This window comes from Hippocampus guttulatus, chromosome 10 (genome assembly GCF_054856545.1).
Source record: "Hippocampus guttulatus isolate MCC_2025c chromosome 10, RoL_Hgut_1.0, whole genome shotgun sequence".
In the NCBI taxonomy this organism is placed as follows: domain Eukaryota; kingdom Metazoa; phylum Chordata; class Actinopteri; order Syngnathiformes; family Syngnathidae; genus Hippocampus; species Hippocampus guttulatus.
This window is the reverse complement of record NC_141270.1, coordinates 4,416,320-4,438,806: the sequence shown is the minus strand read 5'-3', so window position 1 is coordinate 4,438,806 and position 22,487 is coordinate 4,416,320. Positions and strand designations below refer to the sequence as shown.

At 41.4% G+C, this 22,487-nt stretch overlaps 1 protein-coding gene across 2 annotated transcripts in view; it reads left to right on the top strand.

The window, feature by feature from the left end:
* LOC147198959 (protocadherin-15-like) overlaps positions 1–22,487 on the top strand; it is a 188,639-nt gene that overhangs the window by 27,153 nt on the left and 138,999 nt on the right. Inside the window, exon 1 of one of the 2 annotated variants that reach the window (XM_086122234.1) lies at positions 11,218–11,365. The exons of the other annotated variant lie outside the window; for it this stretch is intronic. The gene's annotated coding sequence lies outside the window, so the exon portion shown is untranslated. Of the gene's footprint in view, positions 1–11,217; positions 11,366–22,487 lie in introns of those variants that run through there. 2 annotated transcript variants of the gene reach the window in all.

Sequence of the window (22,487 nt, the reverse complement as noted above, 5' to 3'; positions counted from 1 at the left end):
GCATATTTGAATAAAATGCACAATGGTTCAATCAGATCCAATGTGCGGGTATCTCGCTCTGTGAGTGTGTGTACAAATGAAAGGCGTACACCTATTTTATGTTTGAGCACAAAGAAAATTCCATCATGGCGCTTTCCGAGAACACTTTTAATCAAAGATTGAAAGATCTCACCTTTGTTTCTTTTTTTTCTGTAGCTAACATTCAAATACTGAAACAATGATAATAAATATGACGGCACTGTAACAACCTTTGAGAAAAATAAGGTCCTCCACTGCGAATCAGGAAACGGCCCAACTGACATGAATACTTTTTGCTCTTTCAAGAGTCAGTCAGGACTCTAATGCACACCATCCATGCCATTTGTTTGACATGCTTTTTTTATAGGGTACTTATAATTGAGTGAAATCATAGCCGAGGTTGCTTTGGATTCATTGGCTCTCGTCACCGGAGCCTTTTATTGCTTCCGATGAGTCGCCGTGCTTTGTTTCAAGGCGTAAAGCCTGATGAGCATCACTGGCTGCATGCAGCCCATTCATCTCTTGATGAAGTACTTCTCACCTTGCCAGAGGATTTCGATGGGACTATATAAAAGTATGCCGCCTCTGCAGCTTCGCCGGAACACTTTTCTTCAATAACTCTCCTTCAGAGCCTCGTTGCATGTTAATGAAAGGATGTGAGTCCGCGCAACATTCCTTTTGCATTACATGAAGTGAAAAAAACCCCGATATTGTGTTTCAAGCACAATTTACTTCACCTCTAGTATGACCTAAAAGTCTGGCCTCATGTGATACAGTATGCGCAGAGCAGAGCCGGATTATAAACATCTGAACGCAAATCTGCTGCGTTCTATTTTTTGGGAAAGGCGTATAATCCCATCTTTTGTTGTCGGAAAATATTTTAAATTGAGGTTGAAGGGAACTGGAGCGGTTTTCCGTGCAGAGTTTGAGAGGCAGGGAGGCTAAAAAACAGCTTTAGCATGTCTCCTAATTGATATAACAAAGCTATGCGCTAATTTATAATGATAGCCCAGGAGACTTGAGTTCTGGAAGTGTGAAAGTGTGAACAGTGTGCTAAGAGTCAAACAAAGTTGCCTGACTTTCACACTTGTGGCAGTTAAGAATGTTCAAAAGTTAGACAAGACATTGCCTGTACAATTGAATATGCCTTCGACTAGTTTTGGAAACTTTTTTTTTTCTTTTTGTGTTTTCCAGTAGTTACGTTTTTTTTACACTGTTGTGATAGGAATTTGGTCTTATTATATCCTACACATTCCTCCATGTTAGAAAAAAACCAAAACAACGTATGTCCGTTTAAAGCCTGCCCTGTCTGGAAAATATGCCACAAAGCCTCGCGACGATAAGCGCTAGCTCGCGAGCTAACCGTGGCTCCTCTCGGCTGGTAAATAGATGGCGCCGGCGAATTCCCATTTCAGTTTTTTATGGTAGCCTGAATAATCCAAAATGTTTTGGAAAAATCGTGGCATCAAGGGAAGATGCATTTTTGGGGTGTAAGCATAACTAGCTAGCTAACCGTCGTTGTCGAAATTGGCCAAGTCATTATAACTAAGGAACTCGCAATTGCGCCGGATAACCAACACATTCAGTTCTTATTTGATACATGCCAGAAGCACCCTTTTAGCCATGCCCGAAACCCCCCCCCCCCCAAGAAACCTGAAATGATGAGAAAGAGTTATGCGATATCTCCACAATTGAATATTAAGCTACAAAGTTTTCAGTCTTAACACGTTTGCCGCAGTTGTATTCTAACATGAATAATGCACCGTGTTATCTCTTATATATTTATATTTTACTAGTCACCCTGGTTGACTGATTTTTCTATTCTTAATGAGGATGGGGAAAGTTTCAAGATGAAAGATTCAGTGTTAAATACAGAAGCTGTGCAATGGCATACTTTGTCGTACACATGGATGCCAACAGTGTAAAATATGAAAAGATAAATGATAAACTACACTTAGAGGCACAGCAGTACAAAGTTAATTTAAACCACCTGTCTGGCAATTGTACAAATCACAAGCATATAAAGGGTTATATATATATATATATATATATATATATATATATATTTTTTTTTTCTTTCCATGGGTAAAGTGTTTTAATTATGGAAACATATTATTACAATAATTTTAGTTTCACTCTATTAAACACAGGGAAAGCCCATTAGTTGTTTCATCCTTGAAAGAAAGCTGAGCACACGGCAAATTTGCATTACTTCAATTTGAACCACTGTTTTTTTGGGTCACATTTCTCATATAGTGTTACGATGTAGATATTAGACACATCCTTATTCTTTTTTTTTTTGTCTCGTCATCTTTTTTTTTTTTTTGCAAAGCTGTTCCGTCCTTATCTTTATCTCTGTCTTATCTCCCGATAGCATCTCCCTTTCTGTCCTTTATCCCCTTATCTGTCATGACAGATGCAAAGTATTTCCATCAAAAAGAGATAAGACAAGAAGAGTGGGCATTAGGAATGATAAGAGGGAGGGGGGATCTATTACAAATGCTACACTTGTAAAGCATGTACATTGACACCCACCAATCCCCCACCACCACCCTCACCATGCAATTGAATGTGTGAGAAAAGTCAAATGGGAAAAAAATCCATTCATCTTATAAATTTGAATGTAACAAGAAAAAACTCACAAGAATGCATTCTTTATCCTCTGGGAAAAGGCTATCACTGCAGCTTACTGAGTACAGTACTTGTGATCATCTTTGAGGATACATATTTGAGAATTATACTGCCCCCTGGTGGCCAAGGTGCACAAACCTGAAAAGGTAAAAATGTTTATTTTTTTTACAATCTATTATGTTATTACGGTATGGTTTTGTAAGGTACCGTTCCTGTAGAGTCCATTTCTTTCATTATTTTTCGGTAGGTCCAAACTACTGGCTGCTTATATGCCTCAAAATTTAAAATGCAAGGCCCCACAAAGTTGTCCAGCAGTTGTTAATAGACTCTCTAGAATTTCTCTGGGTGGCTTTTAGTCACAAAAGGGAAAACTTGCTGTCAGATGTTGTTGCCAGGGAGTGCAGTGAAGAGGGCGGAAAAGGAACGCAAGACGAGGTAAAAAGGGAACATTTTCATTACGGGCCACCGTGTGGGCTTCTGCAGCCTGGGGGGACTTCGGAATGACAGATTTGGTGATGAGTGTGTGCACTTACACGCCGCTGATTGCAGACTACATGGCACATATTATTGGTAAACAGCAGCAAGCATCACTTTACGAATATTTGTCGACAAGCTCATCCTTTTATTATTTTTTTAAACTCGAAATTACCCGCAGGTATGAATGTGATCTGTCTGGGTCCGGGATAATTGTGCTAAAGATGATGGATGGATGATGTTTTTTTGTTTTGATTGCCGAGATTGACCTGGTGTACCTTTGCAGGATGGCCATGAAATTGCAGAGAGCAACCACGCTGCATGCTAAAAGCCTTTTGGCCCCCGAGAATAATTTTTTACGCATAAACATCACACGGCAGGAAAATACAGCAAATGGCACCAGGCACACATTTCTATTGTTCGGTTTAACTCATATAATAGTTAATGATGGATTTCTCCACACTATTTTACTTTTCCAAATATGTATTTTGTTTGTCACGATTGGCTAATTTACAAGCATTATGTTTAGATGAATACTCGCTACGCTACGTGGCTAGTCAACCAAACTTTATTTCAAATAGAACCAATTGAGGAACATTACATACTTTGAATGTTTGATGAAAGCTAGCTTCAGCCATACACTAGTAATGCGTCAATTTTTTTTATGATCGTGAAGAGAGCTGAATGATGGAGCTAGCTTTAGCTACTATCTGGTAATATGAGCATTGAAATTTTTTTTTTTTTTACCACATTTAACTCCCTCTTTTAATACGTAATGTAAATATAAACAGTCTTAGATCATGTATTCATCTTTCAAGACTATATTTGACCATTGATAAACATTAAACACCGATACATGAAAATCTGAGTTTTCCCACTCTCCCAGTTCCCACTTTCGAGGCAAATGTAAACAACAGCAAACTGATTCCGCTCAATACAATGGCTCAAATGTAAGCCTTTTAATTCAAAATCTTATTACTTTACTCGGTTGTATGTGGCTGGCCACGCTCTAAAAACACTTGGCGTGAACTCAAAGCTTAACTTTGCTCAAACTGGGATTTTTTTCCCCCTCCCGATCAGCAAATTTGTGGTTTAAGATGATTGATAATCACAATAACACATTGACAGTCAATCAGCACAAGAGCTGACTGCTTGTCTCATTGGCTGTCTTGTAAAGAAAAAAAAGAAAAGAAAGAAAACAACAAATTTTACCACTTTTATTTGTCATTTGGATGGCAGAGAAACATTTGTCGCTACTTTGCAGCCCCCACATGTCTACTTACTTTATTTACGATGTGTTTTAGTTAACCCTCTTTCTTCTCTGCATTTACTCACTCTGCTCCCTTGTTAACTCTCTTTTTGCCTTCTTCCGATCTTTCGCTTTCTTTCCCCTACCAAAAAAAAAAAAAAAAAGAACATCTCTTGACACTTATTTGAATCAGAAGCCCCTTTGGAATTTTCATTTGCACAAAAGCCAAATTCAATGTGTATCCCCTGTTAAAATCTAGCCTGCGGATAGTACACCACAGAAACTAGAACCTTCAGCACCTATTGTGCTAATACGCTATCGTTCACGTTAGGCCACAAGAGCAAACAGTCAAAAAGCAATTGCACTTTTCTTTTTTTGAAGGATAGTTTCACTATTTGTTCTAATTAATTTGACAATGAGGACTGTAAGCGTAAAACTCAACGGTGGGCGTTTGCATAGTTTCCAGAGAAGGTTTATCACGGCTGTTAAAATAAATAAATAAATAAATAAATAAAATTGCCTGAGTGGGTTGCTGCACAGCTGCCCACATAATGCACTGGAAGCCACCGCTCGCACTCATTGTTGTTCACATCTGAACTAATGGAGGAATAATATTAAACTATGTAGAGATGAAAGAACTGCCCTTGAAGTGGATCCAGGGGCGCTGATCCCTCAAGGACATCGTTATGAAGTCCACTTCACGCCATTTCCTTTTTTTTTTTTTTTAATGTCTAAAAGTACGAGGCATCGCTGGTATGGATTAAGCCAAGCATCGGTTCCGTGCGAGATATTTGGACCAAAGGATTGGTTCTTAAATCGATTTCCTCCAAAAATGATCAGGGGGTAAAAAAAAATCAAGGAGATTTAAAAACAATTATTATATAATCAAAACTCAATACTATATCTTTGTAGTTACATAAAAAAATAAATCAGCACTACACACAGTGAAATATTGCGGAATTGAAAAAAAGAAAAGAAAGTATTTTGATAATTCCAGTCGCCATTTTGTGAAAACGCACAACTGCTAATCCGGAGAAATGATAACATTACATCAAGAATCAAACTTATTTTTAATTTAGAAACGAGGTAAGGATGGCCATTACGGGAATGACCTTCATATAAATGACCTTTTTTGACAAAATTCAAATTTTTGAACTTAGTCTTGTATTTTGATTCGTGAAAGTGGACTCATTTTTGTTAACTTTTCTTTTGATGGTGGCGCAAACACCCGCAGCGGCTCCTCTTGTTTTATGTTTAGAGGGAAGAAATTTCATCTGTGCTGCTGTATGTTACACATACAGCACGTTTGACAATAAAGTTGTATCCAATCCAATCCAAGATGCACAACCTTATAAATTTGGAATTCAAAACCAAAGTAAGGTATTTTAAGAAAAGTGCCAACAACAAAAAAAAAAACAAGGACAAAATGTGAGTTGCTCAAACAATAGGTGGAAAGCACAACCTTATCTAAACCTGATGCTCTGCGCCAAACAAACCGCTATTGTACCGCCTGCCAAACAATTTTAGTTGAATAATAGAAGCATAACAGCCTGCAAAAAAAAAATTCCTAACCAATACAAAAATACTGACTGTTGAGGTGACTTTTAGAATCTGAATAGTTTTATTGTCACTGTGCCACGGGGTGCAACGAAATGGAGCAGACGCAACCCGTCCAAGACAAATAGAAAACCGACGGCCGACAGAGGAATACAGAACAGGAGTCAGTAGGTTGCCTTTCACAGAGAGATTCCCTATGAGGGGGCACAGTATGAATCTGGAAAAAAAAAAAAAAATCAGCAATGAGGCATAACGTATGACACACAGACTAGTACATGTGTAGGTGGAGTGGGGGTTGTCGTGGGGGGAGCGTGGGTAGAACATTGTAGCCATCAGGGCGCCACCACATTCCATTCCCCAGGTGCGCCATAATAGAGGAAGAGAGAGGCGCTGGGAGGAAACCAACAAAGGCGCTGATCCAAAGTGTTGTATATTCGCATTTGTGTTATCATATGAGTGTGTACGCATGAGTCCGGCTCATTTGCAAGCCAACGGAACCTCACGCCGCCCATTTGATTGTGCGTATTTTATTGATAGCATTGGGATATTTTTCTCGAAACCTTTTTTTCCATCCCTCTATTTCCTCAAGTCTAGCTGCTACCTTTTGTGTTGTTTTGTCCACGTTAACTGCCACGGCGGATGCATCAATTCCCACTGCCGCTACATAATTAAAAAGGCTCGCCCGCTATTTTTTGCATGGCTCCGTCTGCACATAACATACCTTGGCGCACATTCCCGCGGGATTGCTGGGAGGCAGCTCGCAGGCACGAGGATGTCGGAGGTTGACTTGCTTGATTCACACCCCTGGTAAATGACACTTCCAACAAAAAATCACTTTGTCCCGAGCAGAAAACATTGTTGGAGATGAGATGTTTTTTTTTTTTTTCCTCCTCTTCCTTTCTCGTGGGGATTGTGGCATCGTTAAGGTCGTGGCGAACAGACTGTAAGATTGCATCTTGAAGGGGCAGAGCGGCGAGATATCAAAGGCAGCTGTGGAATTGTGTGCGCTTTGCGCTTATCTGTTGGCAGACCGTGCTGCCACAAACTGGTCTGCGAATGGTTTATTGCGCCATTGACTCGCAGACCTCAAATGGAAGCGAGATCACCGCACATTGAACGAGTCTCAGGTGAGAGGAAGGCATCAATTCTTACGTGGGAACCGCCCTCCCACCTCCCACACTGGATCGTAAGAGTTGAGCTGAATTGAGTGCTAAGTAACCTCAGAAAAGGTTTATTTATGCTTCATGCTTTAAGATTGACCCCCTTAAACCAGCGGACCTCAAGGATGGCAAGTTAAAAATCAATTTAAAAGGCTCTCACTCACCAATCACATGCCGGGCTTTAGTTTTGTCTATGTGTGTAAGTATGTGTCGATGCAGCGTCCTCGTCATTCATCAGAGGGCAAAAAATGATGAGGACTCATTTAATTTAAATGGTCATTAAATGAATCATTTTTACTCCTTACTCAATTTTTTGGGTTTTTACATTATGCATAAATCTCATTGATTCTGCAAGAATCTAATTGTTACATATTTTGATGCAGTTTTATGCTTTAGAAAACATTTATGTCTGAATTTTGGGGTGGCTCGGAACGGATTAGGGTACCGGTATTTACATGGAAAACGCGTCTCTACTTACAAAATTTTCTAGTTAAGAAATTTCTTGCAGAACCAATTAATTTCATAAGTAGAGGTACCACGGTCTAAATCAAATACTAAATCTAATTTTGTGGCATTCATTTGTCTGTGCGATATCGGCCCATAATCAGGTGTTCTCATTTTCGGTGTAGTTATGAAGATGAAACTTTCGATAGAATTCCAAAAGTGGCTCGTGAAAGCCAGCAAAACTCATCGAGAAAATTTCACGAAAGCAGTTGCAAACCTTTTTTTCCCCGCAACAACACTTGCCTACCATGAAATAACCTCACTCCGATTTGTTGACTTAAAATGAGTCACTGCAGTAGTTCATGCAACTAGTTTTCTTAAAAGACATAATTTTTCCGGCTTCAGGGAACAAACTTTTACAAAGAATACAAATAGTGGACATTCATTAATAGAGAAAATAGACCAAATCTCTGCATCTCTAACGAGACCTTGATAATGATGTTTTTTTTTGGGCTCCTTGTAATGAGGTGATAAAAAGCATCGGACATAAAAAAGGGAAAGCGTGCAAACAACGACCACGTCATGCCGCCTCTGATTTTTCGCTAAAAGCCTTTTTCAGTGGGACGCTCAAACCAGACTTTGAATGTCTTTATGCAGTACATCCTTTAAGCGCATTGCACTGAGTGTCTTCGCTCCTCCCTGAAATCTTGGCCCTTGTTTTCTCTGCAGCACCGCACACATCTTGGCGGGAAAGAATTCTCACTGTCGCTTTAGTGAGCGTTTGCTTCGGAAACCTCACCGTGCTCAAAACAAAATTGGCCAAGTGGAGGAGCGATCGGGCGTCACAATCTTCAGATTTTAAATGGAAGTCTTGCACTAAGCTAAAAATTGTCACATTCTATCAGAATGGAATGCATTCTTCCCAAAGGTAGTCGACAACAGTCTCATTGATAACCCCAAACATGCACGAAGCGATCCATCTTCCTCCAGGGCGACTGCAAAGTCAACGCTCATGAATGTGAAGAGCAACAGGGGACGCTTTAGCTTTGCTCTTTGCAAAGGTCAAAGGTGAAAAGTGTTTCCACTCCCATTTTTTCAGATATGGACTTTGCCTTTTGAACTCTCTGTATTCATGTTTGTGAGAGATGTAATGACCATGAAAACCAGAGAGCTAAAATGGAATGTCGCTCAGAGGCATTTAGCACAAACATTGTTCATAGAACCATTTGGAATGGCCTGAGAAGAAATAAAGCACAATTTTGGGGATAAAGTCTTATTTATTTGAACATGGTTAATAATTTTAGTTTCAGTTTTATGTTTTTAGTGGTTGCAAGATTAAAAAAAGATGACAATAAGAATTGCATCATAAAAACAACGAAGATTAACGTTAGTTGAAAACAATCGACTCAAATAGCTTATGTGTGAAATCAATCGGCCAAGATGAAAAATCACACTTTCCACTATGCACAGACCGTTTTCAAATAGCGGTTCAGTCAAAACATTCTCCTTTTCGTTTTATTTTGAAAAGTGTTTTCTTCCAATTTCAGGTTGTTCTATTTTGTTCATTTCCAATAACTATCAACACTTTGAACTACACTAAGCCGTGCAGTTTATCTGAAGCTAATGCTAATAGCTCCATCCAAAGAAACCCCCATTGCAGCTCTGCGGTTATGTAAATTCACCCCGCTATTGTGTAACGGGAAGTGCGGAACGATATGATGAGATGCATTTTCAGAATGAAAAGATTTATGTGGTTGTTTAATTTCACTCTTAATGGTTATGAATGCACTCCAGGGACATTTGACAACAAACAAAAGCCAATTTTCCGTCATGTCCCCTTTTTGCATGATTTCCTACAAAGACTCTGACATTAATATTGCAATATATTACGCGCTTATGAACAGCAGTGAAGCCATCGGCATTGAAGCTCATTTTCTTTGTTTGAAAGCCCGCATTGCCAAAGAATCATTTGATGGCCTTGATAACATGTCCTTTTCGTTCAATCCGTTGAGCTCCTTCGTAACACTTGCATAAACAAAGTTAGTCGAACCCATTTAGCTCCGTGAGTGGGCTTTCTTTGGAAATTACGCTCCGGAAAGTTCATGTCGTTTGCTATTCCGTTTTGCTTTTTGCACTTCCAGCGGAGTCTCAAGAGTGCCGAAGTTGTTTTATCGAGTGCAGCGGCCGGGCTACCTTTTCCTCTGGATTTATTCAGCACGGCAGCTAATCAGAGGCTGTCCATGGGGATTTTTTTTTTTTTCTGGTTAAGCTGGGCAGGGGGTGGTGCAAAAAATAAGTGATCGTTGCAAAGTCACAGGTAAATCACAGCGAACTGCCTCTAGCCGTGTTATTTTATTTTATTTTTCTCGAGTATCAGACAGATCTGACTAATGGAGTGAAACTAAAACAGGGCTGAAGACCGGATGACAAAAGTCATACAATTTAGACTTATATTTAGCTCAACAGTCTACAGTGATAAGAGAAAAAGATGATCCACCAACATTTATTTATCTGGGTGGATAGCTGCTAAAATACGTCCTCTGTCAAGCCATGTTTGAAACTGTTCTTGTTTTTATTTTGGTAGCTTTCTGTTACTTCCTGTAATTGTTCCACGAGAGTAGCTTTTTGTGGAAAAACAAACGTTGATTTGGCATTTCTGTCATGAGGTTTGTGCTGCTTTATAACGCTCTATAAAGACTTTTACGCCAGCTTACCACAATGGCCGTCGCAAGCTAGCCGCTAACTGACTGGCTGCCACATGCTAATCTTGACATTTTACAGTTACAGAGGGTTCATTAACAGATTTCGTAGCCCAAACTACAAGCATAAATTGAAGCATTATTTTGGATACACTGTACACGTTTTCCCCGAATACTTATAGTACGAATGGGATCTATTCAGCAGGGATGTTGAAACGGTTTTTTTTTTAGCCAGGGATCCCTTTTAGGTGAAGCATTTCAAAATCGGAACAGAAATGTAACCTAACTACTATGTGTACTGCTAAATGCCGTTGGAATAATTTAATTAAAATTGTTTTCCCATTCATTTCAAACATTTGTCGCACAAATGTAGAACAATATAAAATAACGGTGAACTATGAAAAATTAATCCTTAAGGAATAATGAATACGCTTTCAAGAGTAAACATAATTGAGGCCCCGCAAAAAAAAAACTCATTTAATAATGACAATAATACTCACATTAATAATAATATTAATATTACTACTACAACTAATAATCATAATAATAATGATAAATTACATTGGCACCATTTGGTGACCGGTTGGTGCCAAGCAACTATGTTGAACTGAGAGGGGGGAACTTCATTTAGTCTGGCAATATTTTGCTCTCTCTCTCTCTCTCTCTCTCTCTCTCTCTGTATGTACAGTATGTATTTATTTACTAGGCGTTTCTTTAACAGCCATTGGCAATTGCGAGCCTTTTTGGGCCTTATCGTGGACATTTGCTCCTGCGGAACCTCGAGCTATGGCTTGTGTACATCCGTGGGTCCAGGAAACCCCAGTTTGACAGCCAATTATTTACCGCACAAAGTTGCATATCTGGCAGATATGCAGTGGGGGAGGAGGGGCTCCAGCGCTTTAGCCCGGCTCACCTTTACTGACCGATGTAATAAGATTACCTGCTTTGCACGTCATGACCACAGAGAGGAAGAGACACAGAGAGATTTGAACCAGGGGCTGCCTGTTGTGCGAGCCTTGTACGGGAAGCCTTTCTCTGAAGACACTGGGATCGCTATGAGCTGATGAAGGGACCCCCACTTTGCTCCTGTGTCCTTCTAAACAGGCATTTTCACTCTCTGAAGCCAAAGTATGGTAAGACCCGTCTCCTCTCTAGATTGGTATTGATCGTCTGTAACGTGCCATGTAAACAGCCACTGTTGGCTGTCTTTCCCTTGTGTCAGATATGACCCCCCCGCCATTTAATAGCATACACTCTCCCCACAGCTCTGCCCTCACCTTTGCCACCAATCTCTTAAGGGAAACTCTATACGAGTGCATCAACATTGATGGCAGATTACCGAAGGATTATATCCCATTGACGGCACTTCACTCTATATGCTCCTCTGAATGCGAGCACGGTTTGACTGCATTTCTCTTCGGTGCCACGCGTTTTATTGGAACGGCAGGAAGCTGAAGACTGAACGTCTCTCTGGGTCAATTCGTCCCCGGAGGGCGAGCAGCTGCGTTCCGTTATTAGTTTACTCACTTATGTGCTTCATATGCATATCAATAAGAGCTTTGTTTTATCATTTCGCCCTCCGCCGCGGGAGGTGGACGAATGCGGGCCTCCTCCAAAACTTAATTACTTCACTTTCTTTGACAGGCTCGCCTGGTAAATTACAAGCCACGTAATGAGATACTCCACTTCTTAAAAAAAATCCCTCCATAAAGGTCGAATGGCGGTTGAGGCTTCACTTGCGACATTCCATAAAATGAACAAATGCCTCTAAAGAGTAGGAGGTTGTACCGTATTTGTCGTCAAACCTGCAGAGAGAGAGAGAGAGAGAGAGAGAGAGAGAGAGAGAGAGAGAGAGAGAGAGAGAGAGAGAGAGAGAGAGAGAGAGAGAGAGAGAGAGAGAGAGAGAGAGAGAGAGAGAGAGAGAGAGAGAGAGAGAGAGAGAGAGAGAGAGAGAGAGAGAGAGAGAGAGAGAGAGAGAGAGAGAGAGAGAGAGAGAGAGAGAGAGAGAGAGAGAGAGAGAGAGAGAGAGATATTTTTCTTTTTTAAACCTAAAAGCCCAAACGCACACCTGCAGAGAATAGACCACTTTGCTTTATGGTTTACGAATCAAACCATGGTGGAATCTCTCAGGATGAAAGCAAATTAGTCGATTTGAAAAAGACATTTTCCCATTGGAGTGGTTAGCACGTCTGCCCCACGGTTAGCGAGTTCTGGGTTTGAACCTTCCCGTGTGGAGTTTACACGTGCATGGATTTCTCACTCAAGCGCAGCGTATGGCGGTTTCCTCCCGCAAGCCAACGACAAAGTCGGTTGGATCTTCCCTTTGGAAGTAGAAATAAAATACCTGCCATAATAAAACCTGAATGAACTGCGTCTAAACCCAGTTCATCGTTGAAGTGATCCCTTTTATGGCTTTTTACCGCATACTGACTGTAATGCCCTGGCATGTGGGAAAGGAGAGCCACAGCCACCGATGCACTTTTGCGTGTATGAGAGATAAAACTATATATACAGTATATGTTTTCTTTTTTAATCTGGCAATATAAAAATACTCACAGGTATATATTCTTTATCCTCTGCCTTAATTTTACAAACTCTGATAAAGATATGATTTTTTCAGTTACAATTCCTCCACATCAGGTTAGATAAACACATTTTAAAATGTTTTTAAGATTTATTTATATATATACTGTATATATATATTTTTACAAAATCATCTTTTCGACATTTTCAAGCTTATATCCTCAAAGCAACTCTCCTCAAACAAACTGAAACTTTAGTACAGGCTTCATTTCAGATTACTCCACATCAGCTCGAAGCTCTTAACGTGTCTTTCATGTCCCTCTCCCACCTCCCTCCACCCCCCCTCCCTTTTTTATTATTGCCATAACCCACACCAAAGTATTGCTGCATTCTGCGAGTTTTTCTCCCTGCATGTGTCAGGGAAACATCTTAGCAGGTTTAGGTCTGACACTTCTTGATAACACGAAGTGTGGAAACAGGAAATTCAAGACCTTTGGCGATTGCCTGCAATCCTTTGGGGTGATGTTTTTTTTTTTTGTGATGATGACACTCACGTTGCTCTCAAACTGCTCCCTTGTTCTCGCTGCAAAGTTTACTTTGGTGTAGTAAAGGCAAGTTTTTTTTAAGGTTGTCACACACAAGTACTGGCAAAAAACCCAAAACATGCTTGCATTGTCTTTTTTAATCAACTATTGACTGATTATAGTGAGATTTGACGAATGTACTTTTGCGAACTGGCATGGGTTGCTCATCGCACAGATTCGGCTCACAAGAGACCAGCGTAACACTAACCGTCGCCTCCTTAGCATCGTCCCCGCGGCCCACTCCCCAGGCATGACTAATCGATTAACGCTCTGTTCAACTGTTGCCTTGGTGTAACAGCTGTTAGTGTAACAGTTGAATTGACTGCTTGTGCCTGGAGAGTGAGGCACGAGGATGATGTAACAGAACGGCGACTGTCGTCGTGTCGCCGTCTCGGCTGCTACAGTGGCGCTTTCCCCAACACTCCATATGTTAAAATCACGGATAATGCGATCGTGGGTAATACCGTACGGTAGATATTTTTATATTTTCCCTTCCGCTATTATGGCGCACCTGCAAAATGGGATGTGGTGGCGGCTGTCATGTTACCCACCGACACTCCACCTCCAACACCCCCCCACCTCCAGATGTTAGTCTTTTATTATTAGTCATGTATTAACATACAGTATGCCTGTTTGCTGATTTATTATGATTATTTTTTCATCCCCACTGTGCTCCCCTGACCGGAGCTCAGTCAGTTTTTTTTTTTTTTCGTCCCTACATTCCTTTCACTTTCCCAATATTTGATCGAAGCAGTACGTAAGGACCAATGGTATCTATAAATGATCACATAATTAATCTTACTTAAAATATAATTGAAAGAACTGTTTTAAAGAGTGAAATCATTAAATAAGCCGTGCAGCCCATCAACATTCAAACCCGAGTCCAAAGACCATTTCCAACATGTTTACACGCGCAAATAAGCTCAGACAAAATAAAGAAAATAAACTCGAGTGTTGATATTTCAGTGAAGTATAAGACGGGCCAACTGACAGTGGCTAAAAAATAAATTTGTTTTTTGGTGGGTGTGGGGTATGCTTACATGGCGCCTCTTTATGTAAAAATTAAAATACCCAGACCGCCATCCCATTTTCGAGCTCGCATCCACTTTGTGGATTCCTCCTATTTTGGATAATCCTACCACTTATACTAAAAGTTGCTTTTTAAGATTTCATTTGTGAATATATTTGCATGATTGCACTTGAGAGTCTGTTCTCGGAGCTAGCGCTCTCCATAAAACGCATGCACTCAACAGGTAGCACATGCATGATATCTTTATGATGCTCATCCTCTAATTGGACATCTGCCCCTGCGGTTTTGGCGATCTACTCCCAAAGGCTATTTACGTCCATATGTTTCCCACCTAGTTTCTGTGGATGTGTTCCACACAAATCGGCATTTGCCGTTTCTTGCTATTCGATAGCATGGTTCAGGCTAGCTTCTAATTAGCATGCGTTGTGTCCCACAGAAACACTTCACTGCTGATTTTGTGTACAGAGTCATCATTTCCTATTCGACATATGTTGCTTCAGTTTGTTTTTTTTTTTTCCAATTAAAATGTTTATTTAGTATTATTTTCAAAGCCCAGTCGTATTTCATCTGTTGCGGATGATAGCATGTCGGCTCTGCGATGTGGAAGCTTTGGGCTTACGGTCTCAAAATTAGGCTTTCAAAGGAAAGGTTACACCCGAGGTCGAGATATCGAACAAGCGTCAGTATTTCAAATTAGGGTTTACTCGGGTTTCAAAATGAGCTTCTACGGCGACCGAATGCCACACCCTCGGGTTCGATTCGAATGAGCATGCCTTCACGTTCCACAAGAAATACATGCGATACTATGAAGTCTGTTTTACAAAACAGTGTGCGTGTTTCAACGGCATGATGAAAAATGAACATCCTATTTTCTTGGAATCGTTAACGTCGAGTGGCCGATAGACCAGATGGATTCCAAAGCTCCTCTACCCCTGTACTTCATGGCGGTTTCCAGATGATCGTTATGAGCTTCCCGGAGAGGTATATCAAGCTGGATTGTCGTCTATATCACCACAGCCAAAATGGGAAGCTCAGGGCGTCTTCAATTGAAGTGTGAACGGGGTGAATTAAAGAGGTGCTTTGGTAACCTAAGTGAACCAGAGGGGATACATTATAGATGGAGCAGTAATGGAGTGGCTTGTTTAGACCAAAAGATGGAGAGAGAGAGAGAGAGAGGAACGCGTGGTAAATGGTTGAGAAAGATGAAACTAATCATGTCACTTGCCGGTTGCGCTTGTCGGAGAACTCGACGGCGTCCCGTGCCGTTTCAATCATTGACAAGATTGAAATGCAAATGCTCTGCGATCTGCTTTACATAAACCGGAGGCCGGCGGCGCGTTTGGTACCTGAGCCTTCAGTGGGGACTTAATAACACCGCAATCACGTTGTTATTTATAGAAATTGTAAATACGGTCAAAAACATGTAACGGCGTGCAACGGTGCAGTGTACATCACAGGTGTCAAAGTTAAGGCCCGGGGGCAAGATCTGGCCCGCCACATCATTTGTCGTAACGGCCAGACGAGAGAAAACGTAACTCCGAAGTGGCCCGCGACAAAAATGAGTTTGACACCTCTGGTGTCCATCATCTTTATATTTAGGTTGATCTGATTATTTTTTTCATGCCGTCAAAAACTGTGTTTTGCGGTCAACGTGTATCACTGTTGTATCAAATCATACAATGTATACCGAATTTTTCGGACTAGAAGTCACTCTTTTTTTTTTTTTCCTCAGAGATTGGCTGCTCTTGCAACTCAGGTGCAACTTGAATGTTAAAATGAAATTTCAGACTGGGATCCAAAATCCCTGTTCCTGAATCGTGTTGACAGTGGCAGCGAACGAGCTTTTGTTGGACTCAAAATTTCCGCTTCTCAACATGGATTTTTTTTTCTTCGTTCCTCCTAATGGTTTACCGTAACTAGAATCATGCGTCACATTGCTGTGGGAGAAGCTGCAAGCTAAACTAGCGATACAGCACATTTGATTTTGGGTGCTAGTCCGAGTTGTACTTTTTTTTTTTTTGTCAAATCAATTTCCCCCCAAAATGCAACTCATATAGTGCAAACAACTCTGTACTTTTATTTCATGATGAAACCCATCAGTTGGGAATGGTAAAATGCCTCTAAATCCTTGACTACTTGTATACGCATGATGATAGAGTGGTATGAAATATGTATAACGAAATAACCCTTTGAGTGACAGCAGTCTCAACAGTGGACAGCTTATCATGTTATCAGGTTACAGGGTGCAAAAATGTACAAAAATGTCAACCAAGGAAGAACGTCACTCTAAAATCATGCGTTTTTAAAAAAAAATACACTTGTCACGTAGCACACTTAGGCTTTCACCCTGCGAGAGTGACAAATGTATGTGATTTTATCTAGATGTGTGGGTAAGAAAAAAAAAAGACGACATGGTGCATTGCTTTTAAACATTCAGCAAATATGACCTGATTCATATGTACAACGGACTCCTCCGGGGAGAGAATTTCAATGTTATTTGAAAGGAGTCTCGAGGGTAGCGATGCTTGAAATGCTTTAGTCCCGCGTGAATAATGAAGCATGAGGAAGAAGAAGAGCAAGCGAAACAAAAAGTTGATTACTTTTTTCCAAACTCCTTTCTATTCCTTCCTTCTTTCATCCTGCTCTTTCATTGTCAAGTGGAATTCTATTCCCCTCCCCTCTCTTAAGATGCTACACTTTCACAGCCCTGATGTTAGGATTTGAAACCAGAGTTTGAGTTTCATCGTAAAGTTTCTAGCAGGAATTCGGGTTTCAGAATGCCGGGGAAAGGGTCTTCAATTTGGGGTTTTAAACCAGGTTGAGTAAGTCAAGCGAGGGTTCATGCCAGGGTTTCCGTGTCAAATTAGGGTTTTTAGGTCAAAGTTAGCGGCCCGGTAGTCCAGTGGTTAGCACGTCGGCTTCACAGTGCAGAGGTACCGGGTTCGATTCCAGCTCCGGCCTCCCTGTGTGGAGTTTGCATGTTCTCCCCGGGCCTGCGTGGGTTTTCTCCGGGTGCTCCGGTTTCCTCCCACATTCCAAAAACATGCATGGCAGGTTGATTGGACGCTCTAAATTGTCCCTAGGTGCGAGTGTGGGCGTGGATGGTTGTTCGTCTCTGTGTGCCCTGCGATTGGCTGGCAACTGATTCAGGGTGTCCCCTGCCTACTGCCCGAAGACGGCTGGGATAGGCTCCAGCACCCCCCGCGACCCTAGTGAGGATCAAGCGGTTTGGAAAATGGATGGATGGATGGAGGTCAAAGTTAATCTCTCATTTATGGCGCCAAGTTACCTTTGGGTTTCAAGGGTATGGTTTCAAACAAAAGCTTGGGGCTCAAATTAAGGTTTAATAAAGGGTTGGGGTCTCAAATTAGGGCTTCCTGCTGGGGTCAAAGATTCCAAGGAGCATTTCTTTCCAGGATTAGGGTTTCAAGAGAAGGTTAGCATTTTAATCTAGTGTTCCGGTTTCGAGCCAGGGTTAGGGAAAGGGGAGTTTTTCTTGCCACAGTCACGTTTTATTTGATACCGCCCCCCTGTGGCCAAGGCTGGAACACCAGAATAAGCAGCACCCCGAATTGAATTGACACATTCAATCATGACGCGCCAACTGTTTTATTCTTTCCACGCTATTGAATTGTTATTTCTTTGTCTTTATAAAGTACAATATCACTCAAGGCTACTTTCCTTATTAAACTACAAACATGCGACAACAATTTTTGCTAGGCTCTTTATTGAAGCAAGAACAGATTAACGACACTGCAGTTCATTTCAATGGGGGACCCCCCCCCCCCCCCAAAAATTGTCACGCCATTTTTAAGTGTCCTACTCAGTGCCTCCTTCCAAAGGGAGAAGGGCAGCTCTGTCATATCAGCCGCACAGTGTCACATATCAGACATTGTAAGTCTGCATCGCCTAATGGAATTAAATGTGCAAATAGGATCCATTAGTAGCGGGCCAGTGGAACTGCTGCAAGCCAGCATGGGAACGAGTCAAAGTTACTGGTGCAGTTCGAGAAGACAGTTGGCAGCGGAATGTTTGTATGTTCAGTTCAGCGATGTTTTTTAAATTTTTTATTTTTTTGAATGCAGTCCTTCTCATGTGGAAGCTTTCCTTTTGCCAGGCACGCTCTTACGGCTTGTCAGTCTCTTCATTAATGCAAGTGTCATTGTGTTATGGCTTCTCTTAAGAGAAGTAATCAGCATAATGTGTTTGAAAAAAAACCCCCAACAAAAACAAAAACAAAAAAAAAAGCAAAACATGATTAATGAGCTTGGAGGAGATACTGCTCTGCGGTAAAACCAATCACATTTCAAGTTAGGGTTTGGAGACAGGTTCGTGTTTTAAAACCCTAGGTTAAATCTTTCCACCTATAATTACATAAGATATATAGATTTGAGATAGGGTGTTTATGTTCTTTGTCCTCTGCATAGAATGACTGATATTAGTGCCGTACTAATGAGCTTTGAGGAGCTAATATGACCCATTGAGCAGTACAACCGTTTTATTTTTTTACATGGTTTCAAATAAGGGTTTCAGATTGGGCAAAGGGTTCAAGTCAGGCTTCCAGTTTTGGATGTCTTAACAAGCTTTCAAATGAGGCAAGGCATTTTGAGTTAGGTTCCACTATACCAACGCCATGGCAGGATCATTAGCTTCCCCTTATTTCGAAGCCGCATGCTTACGGACCTCATTATTGTGCCGGAAAAAAAAAAGGCTTTGGGATTTTGGATTGAAGTTCTCAAGTCATTAGACAAACCTCTTGACAGTCTCATCCGCACTGCGATGAACAGCGGTAAAGTCAACCTTCGGAAAAAAAAAAGTCAATGCTGTTTTCGCCTGCTCTCAGCTGGCATGCGGCCAATTGAGTGCCCCGTGACTCGGCGACAGCGAGCGCGCCGGACGTCGGTCGCCGAGGTCCCTGGAGTCAACTGGACTTAGTTTACGGGGCTTTAGACCACGGTTGGAAATGACTTTGAGGTGGAGATTTGTGTCTCCGAGGTCCCCCCTCCTTCCTCGCGGCGAGTTCGAACACCGGGCCCTGTTGATATTACGCGCGGAGAAAGATATTATCACCTCGCAGGGGTTAAGGTCCTGTGTAATCATGTTTGGACTTCATGCCATCGGGAGGGTTTCAGATGAGGGTTAAGGTTCGAAACAAGGGTTACTGTTGCAAATTAAGAGTTCAGCATGAGGCTGGTGTTAAAAAAAAAGGATTGTAATTTTGGGTTTCAGGCCAGGTTTGCGGTTTTGAATTCGGATTCAGGTTACCATAAGAGTTTCTTAAGTATTCTAAAACACTTTTAGGGCTTCAAGTTATGGTTTCAAATAAGAGATTCAAGCCAGGGTTAAGGTTTCAAATTAAGACTGAAAGAGGTTTCGGGTTTCAAAGTAGAGTCCCAAGCTGTGGTGAGAGCTTCAAGTCCAAGTAAGGTTTTAAGACAAGATTAGGGTGTCAGAGGTGGGGTTTTAAATTTGGGTTTCAAAGTAGGATTAGGGTTTTAAAGAAGGGTTCCAAACCAGGGGTGGTGTTTCACATTAAGGGCTTAAATAAGAGTTTGAAGCCGGGGTCAGGGTTTCAAACAAAGGTTAGAGTGCCAAATTGGGACTTCAAAATCCGGTTATGGTTTTATACAAGGGTTCCAAACCAAGGTTAGGGTTTTGATTCGGGGTTCAGAGGCAGGGTTTTAGGGTTTTGGACAAGTTTTATGGTGTCAAATTAGGGTTAGGGTCTCAAAGTAGGGTTCCAGGCCATGTTAAAAGTTTCAAGCCAAAGTAAGGTTGTAAAATAAGGTAAGCACTGCAAAGTTTCTAATTCCGGCTTCAAGTCAGGGTGATGTTTTCAAATGAGGGTTAAGGTTTTAAATTATGAGTTGAAGCCAGGGTTCTGGTTTCAAGCCAGTGTCACAGTTTCAAAGTAGGTGGTTAAGCCTGGGGATTCAAGCCCGGGTTCATATGTACGTTTTAAGGGAAGGTTAAGGTTTCAAATTGGGTGTCTGGCCAGGGTTGGGTTTTCAAAACAGGTTTTCAAGTTAGGATTTGGATTTCAAATGAAGGTCAGAGCTACAGTTTCAAATTCAGTCTTGGAGCCAGGGATAAAGTTTCAAGTTGGTTTCAAAGTCAAAGAGTTCACAAAGCTTTATGAACAAACAAAGCAACGAGTGACAATCCACTAAGTCTGCTTGGAAGAAGTTGCCGTTGACTGGTGATGAATGCAAATGTGATTGGCAGGGAAATGCAACATAGCTGACTGACTGGAAGAGCAAATAAAATGCTCTGTTTTCCTCCATCGATTGAGCGACGGTCCCATCCAAAAGTTGCATTAGTTAATGCTGAGCGCTTGTCCGACATGGCCTCTTGCTTCGGGGAAATCTCATTTTATTTTCATACGGTGCCAAATCATGGCAGCATTATTCATCTTTCGGGAGGTCTTGTGAAGAACGTGCGGGCGCTGCACTATAAAATGTTCACGGACGGCACGTTTGGATCAGGATGGAAAATTGGCGGGAATTGGGATGAAAAGGGAATCAACCAGAATTCTGGCATATACTGTACTTCTTTACCATTCAGGAAAAGCCGAACAGCTGAACTTGATTTGGGGTGAATCAGAGGCACTTAACATGAGTTTAAATGTAATTGGTTCATTCTGAACATCGCCGTGCCCCACTTCGTAACTATGTCGGTATTTATAACTACGCATGTCATTGTAACTAAGTAACTCAAGCAAAGTTAGCGAAGAATGTCATAAAAAGCCTACTAGAAGACTTGAACTTTATTTAGGTTCAAACAAAGGCACTTAGCATGAGTTTGAACGTAATTGGGTCATTCCGAACACAGCTACGTCACAAGAGGGTGTGAACACTTGCGCAACTGCGTTATCGCACTTGCTTGTTTTTACTTCCCATTCATTTTTTTCAGGCTTCTACAGCTAAAACAAAAAAAAAGTCTTGCTCTCACGTTCTATTATCACAAAAATGTGTTATTTAAACAGGGGTGTGTTGACTTTTTCGATCCATTCTGTCTGATGCATGACGGGCGGAAAACCCGAGTCGTTATTTGTCTTCTACACCCGCCTCCACTACCGCGCAAAATTAAAAAGACAGTTCATAGCCTGAAGTTTCTCGCAAGACGTCATTGCGATGAAAGTGTCGTCTTGTAAATTTTCCCCAGTGTGGGACAAATAAAGTATATCTTATCTTATCTTATCTTGTCTTCCTTCTCTTCTGTGCAGAATTGAAGGCGTCTCGGCAAACAGCCCAGCCATCGTTTCAGGTTTCCTTCTCCTCTGTAGTTCTACTTCAAACAATTGGGGTGGAAAAAAAAATCTATTTCCAGATACATTACATAAACAGGTGTGAAGTATTTGACGCCTTCACAGCCCAACGCAAGAAATTTGAAGAGCGCTGCAATAAAGTCGCGTTCCGCTTTAATGCTTTGGGAGGGGAAAAGGCAGGTGGGCCATTGCTACGTCGCTTTTATGTAAATAATCCGACGTCATACCGTCAGTCAATCAACACAAACTTGTTGAGTTTTTGTAAGAATGGATTTTTGAACACAAACGGTACATCGCCAACACACATGGCCACACAATATAACATTCACAGACATATATTCTTTCTCCTCTGCAAAGAACGACACACCACATAGAGTACCACTAGTGAGAAATGACTTCTCTACAGGTTATATATTCAATTAGAAGGTACTTTGTGTCCAGAGGCGGGTATTAAATGATATGTCTCCCGACATATCACTGTGTCATACATGGTGTTAATAACTTGCATAGCTTGCCAGATTATTGGGGCGATATCAAGTTTTAGTGGCGGGATCGTCTGATTGGATATTTACCCCGATGGGAACGTTATCTTGATCTGGATGCGAGTGGCAAATGCGCCAGTTGTCATTAAGGTGCCGCCCTTGTTACTGCTGATTGTGTCTCGCACTAGGTAATGAATTGCCACTGGGTTAATTGTCCCTACGTTCAATCTTGCTCGCTGGTTGATTGTAAAGAAACGCGCAGGGGTGCACGCACGCGCGTGTGCGGCGGCAGGTTGGGTTTCGGTCTTCGGCGCTCGGTTACTCCAGCAGGCGTTTTTATTTTGGCCACGGAGATCAGCTTTCAGTTTG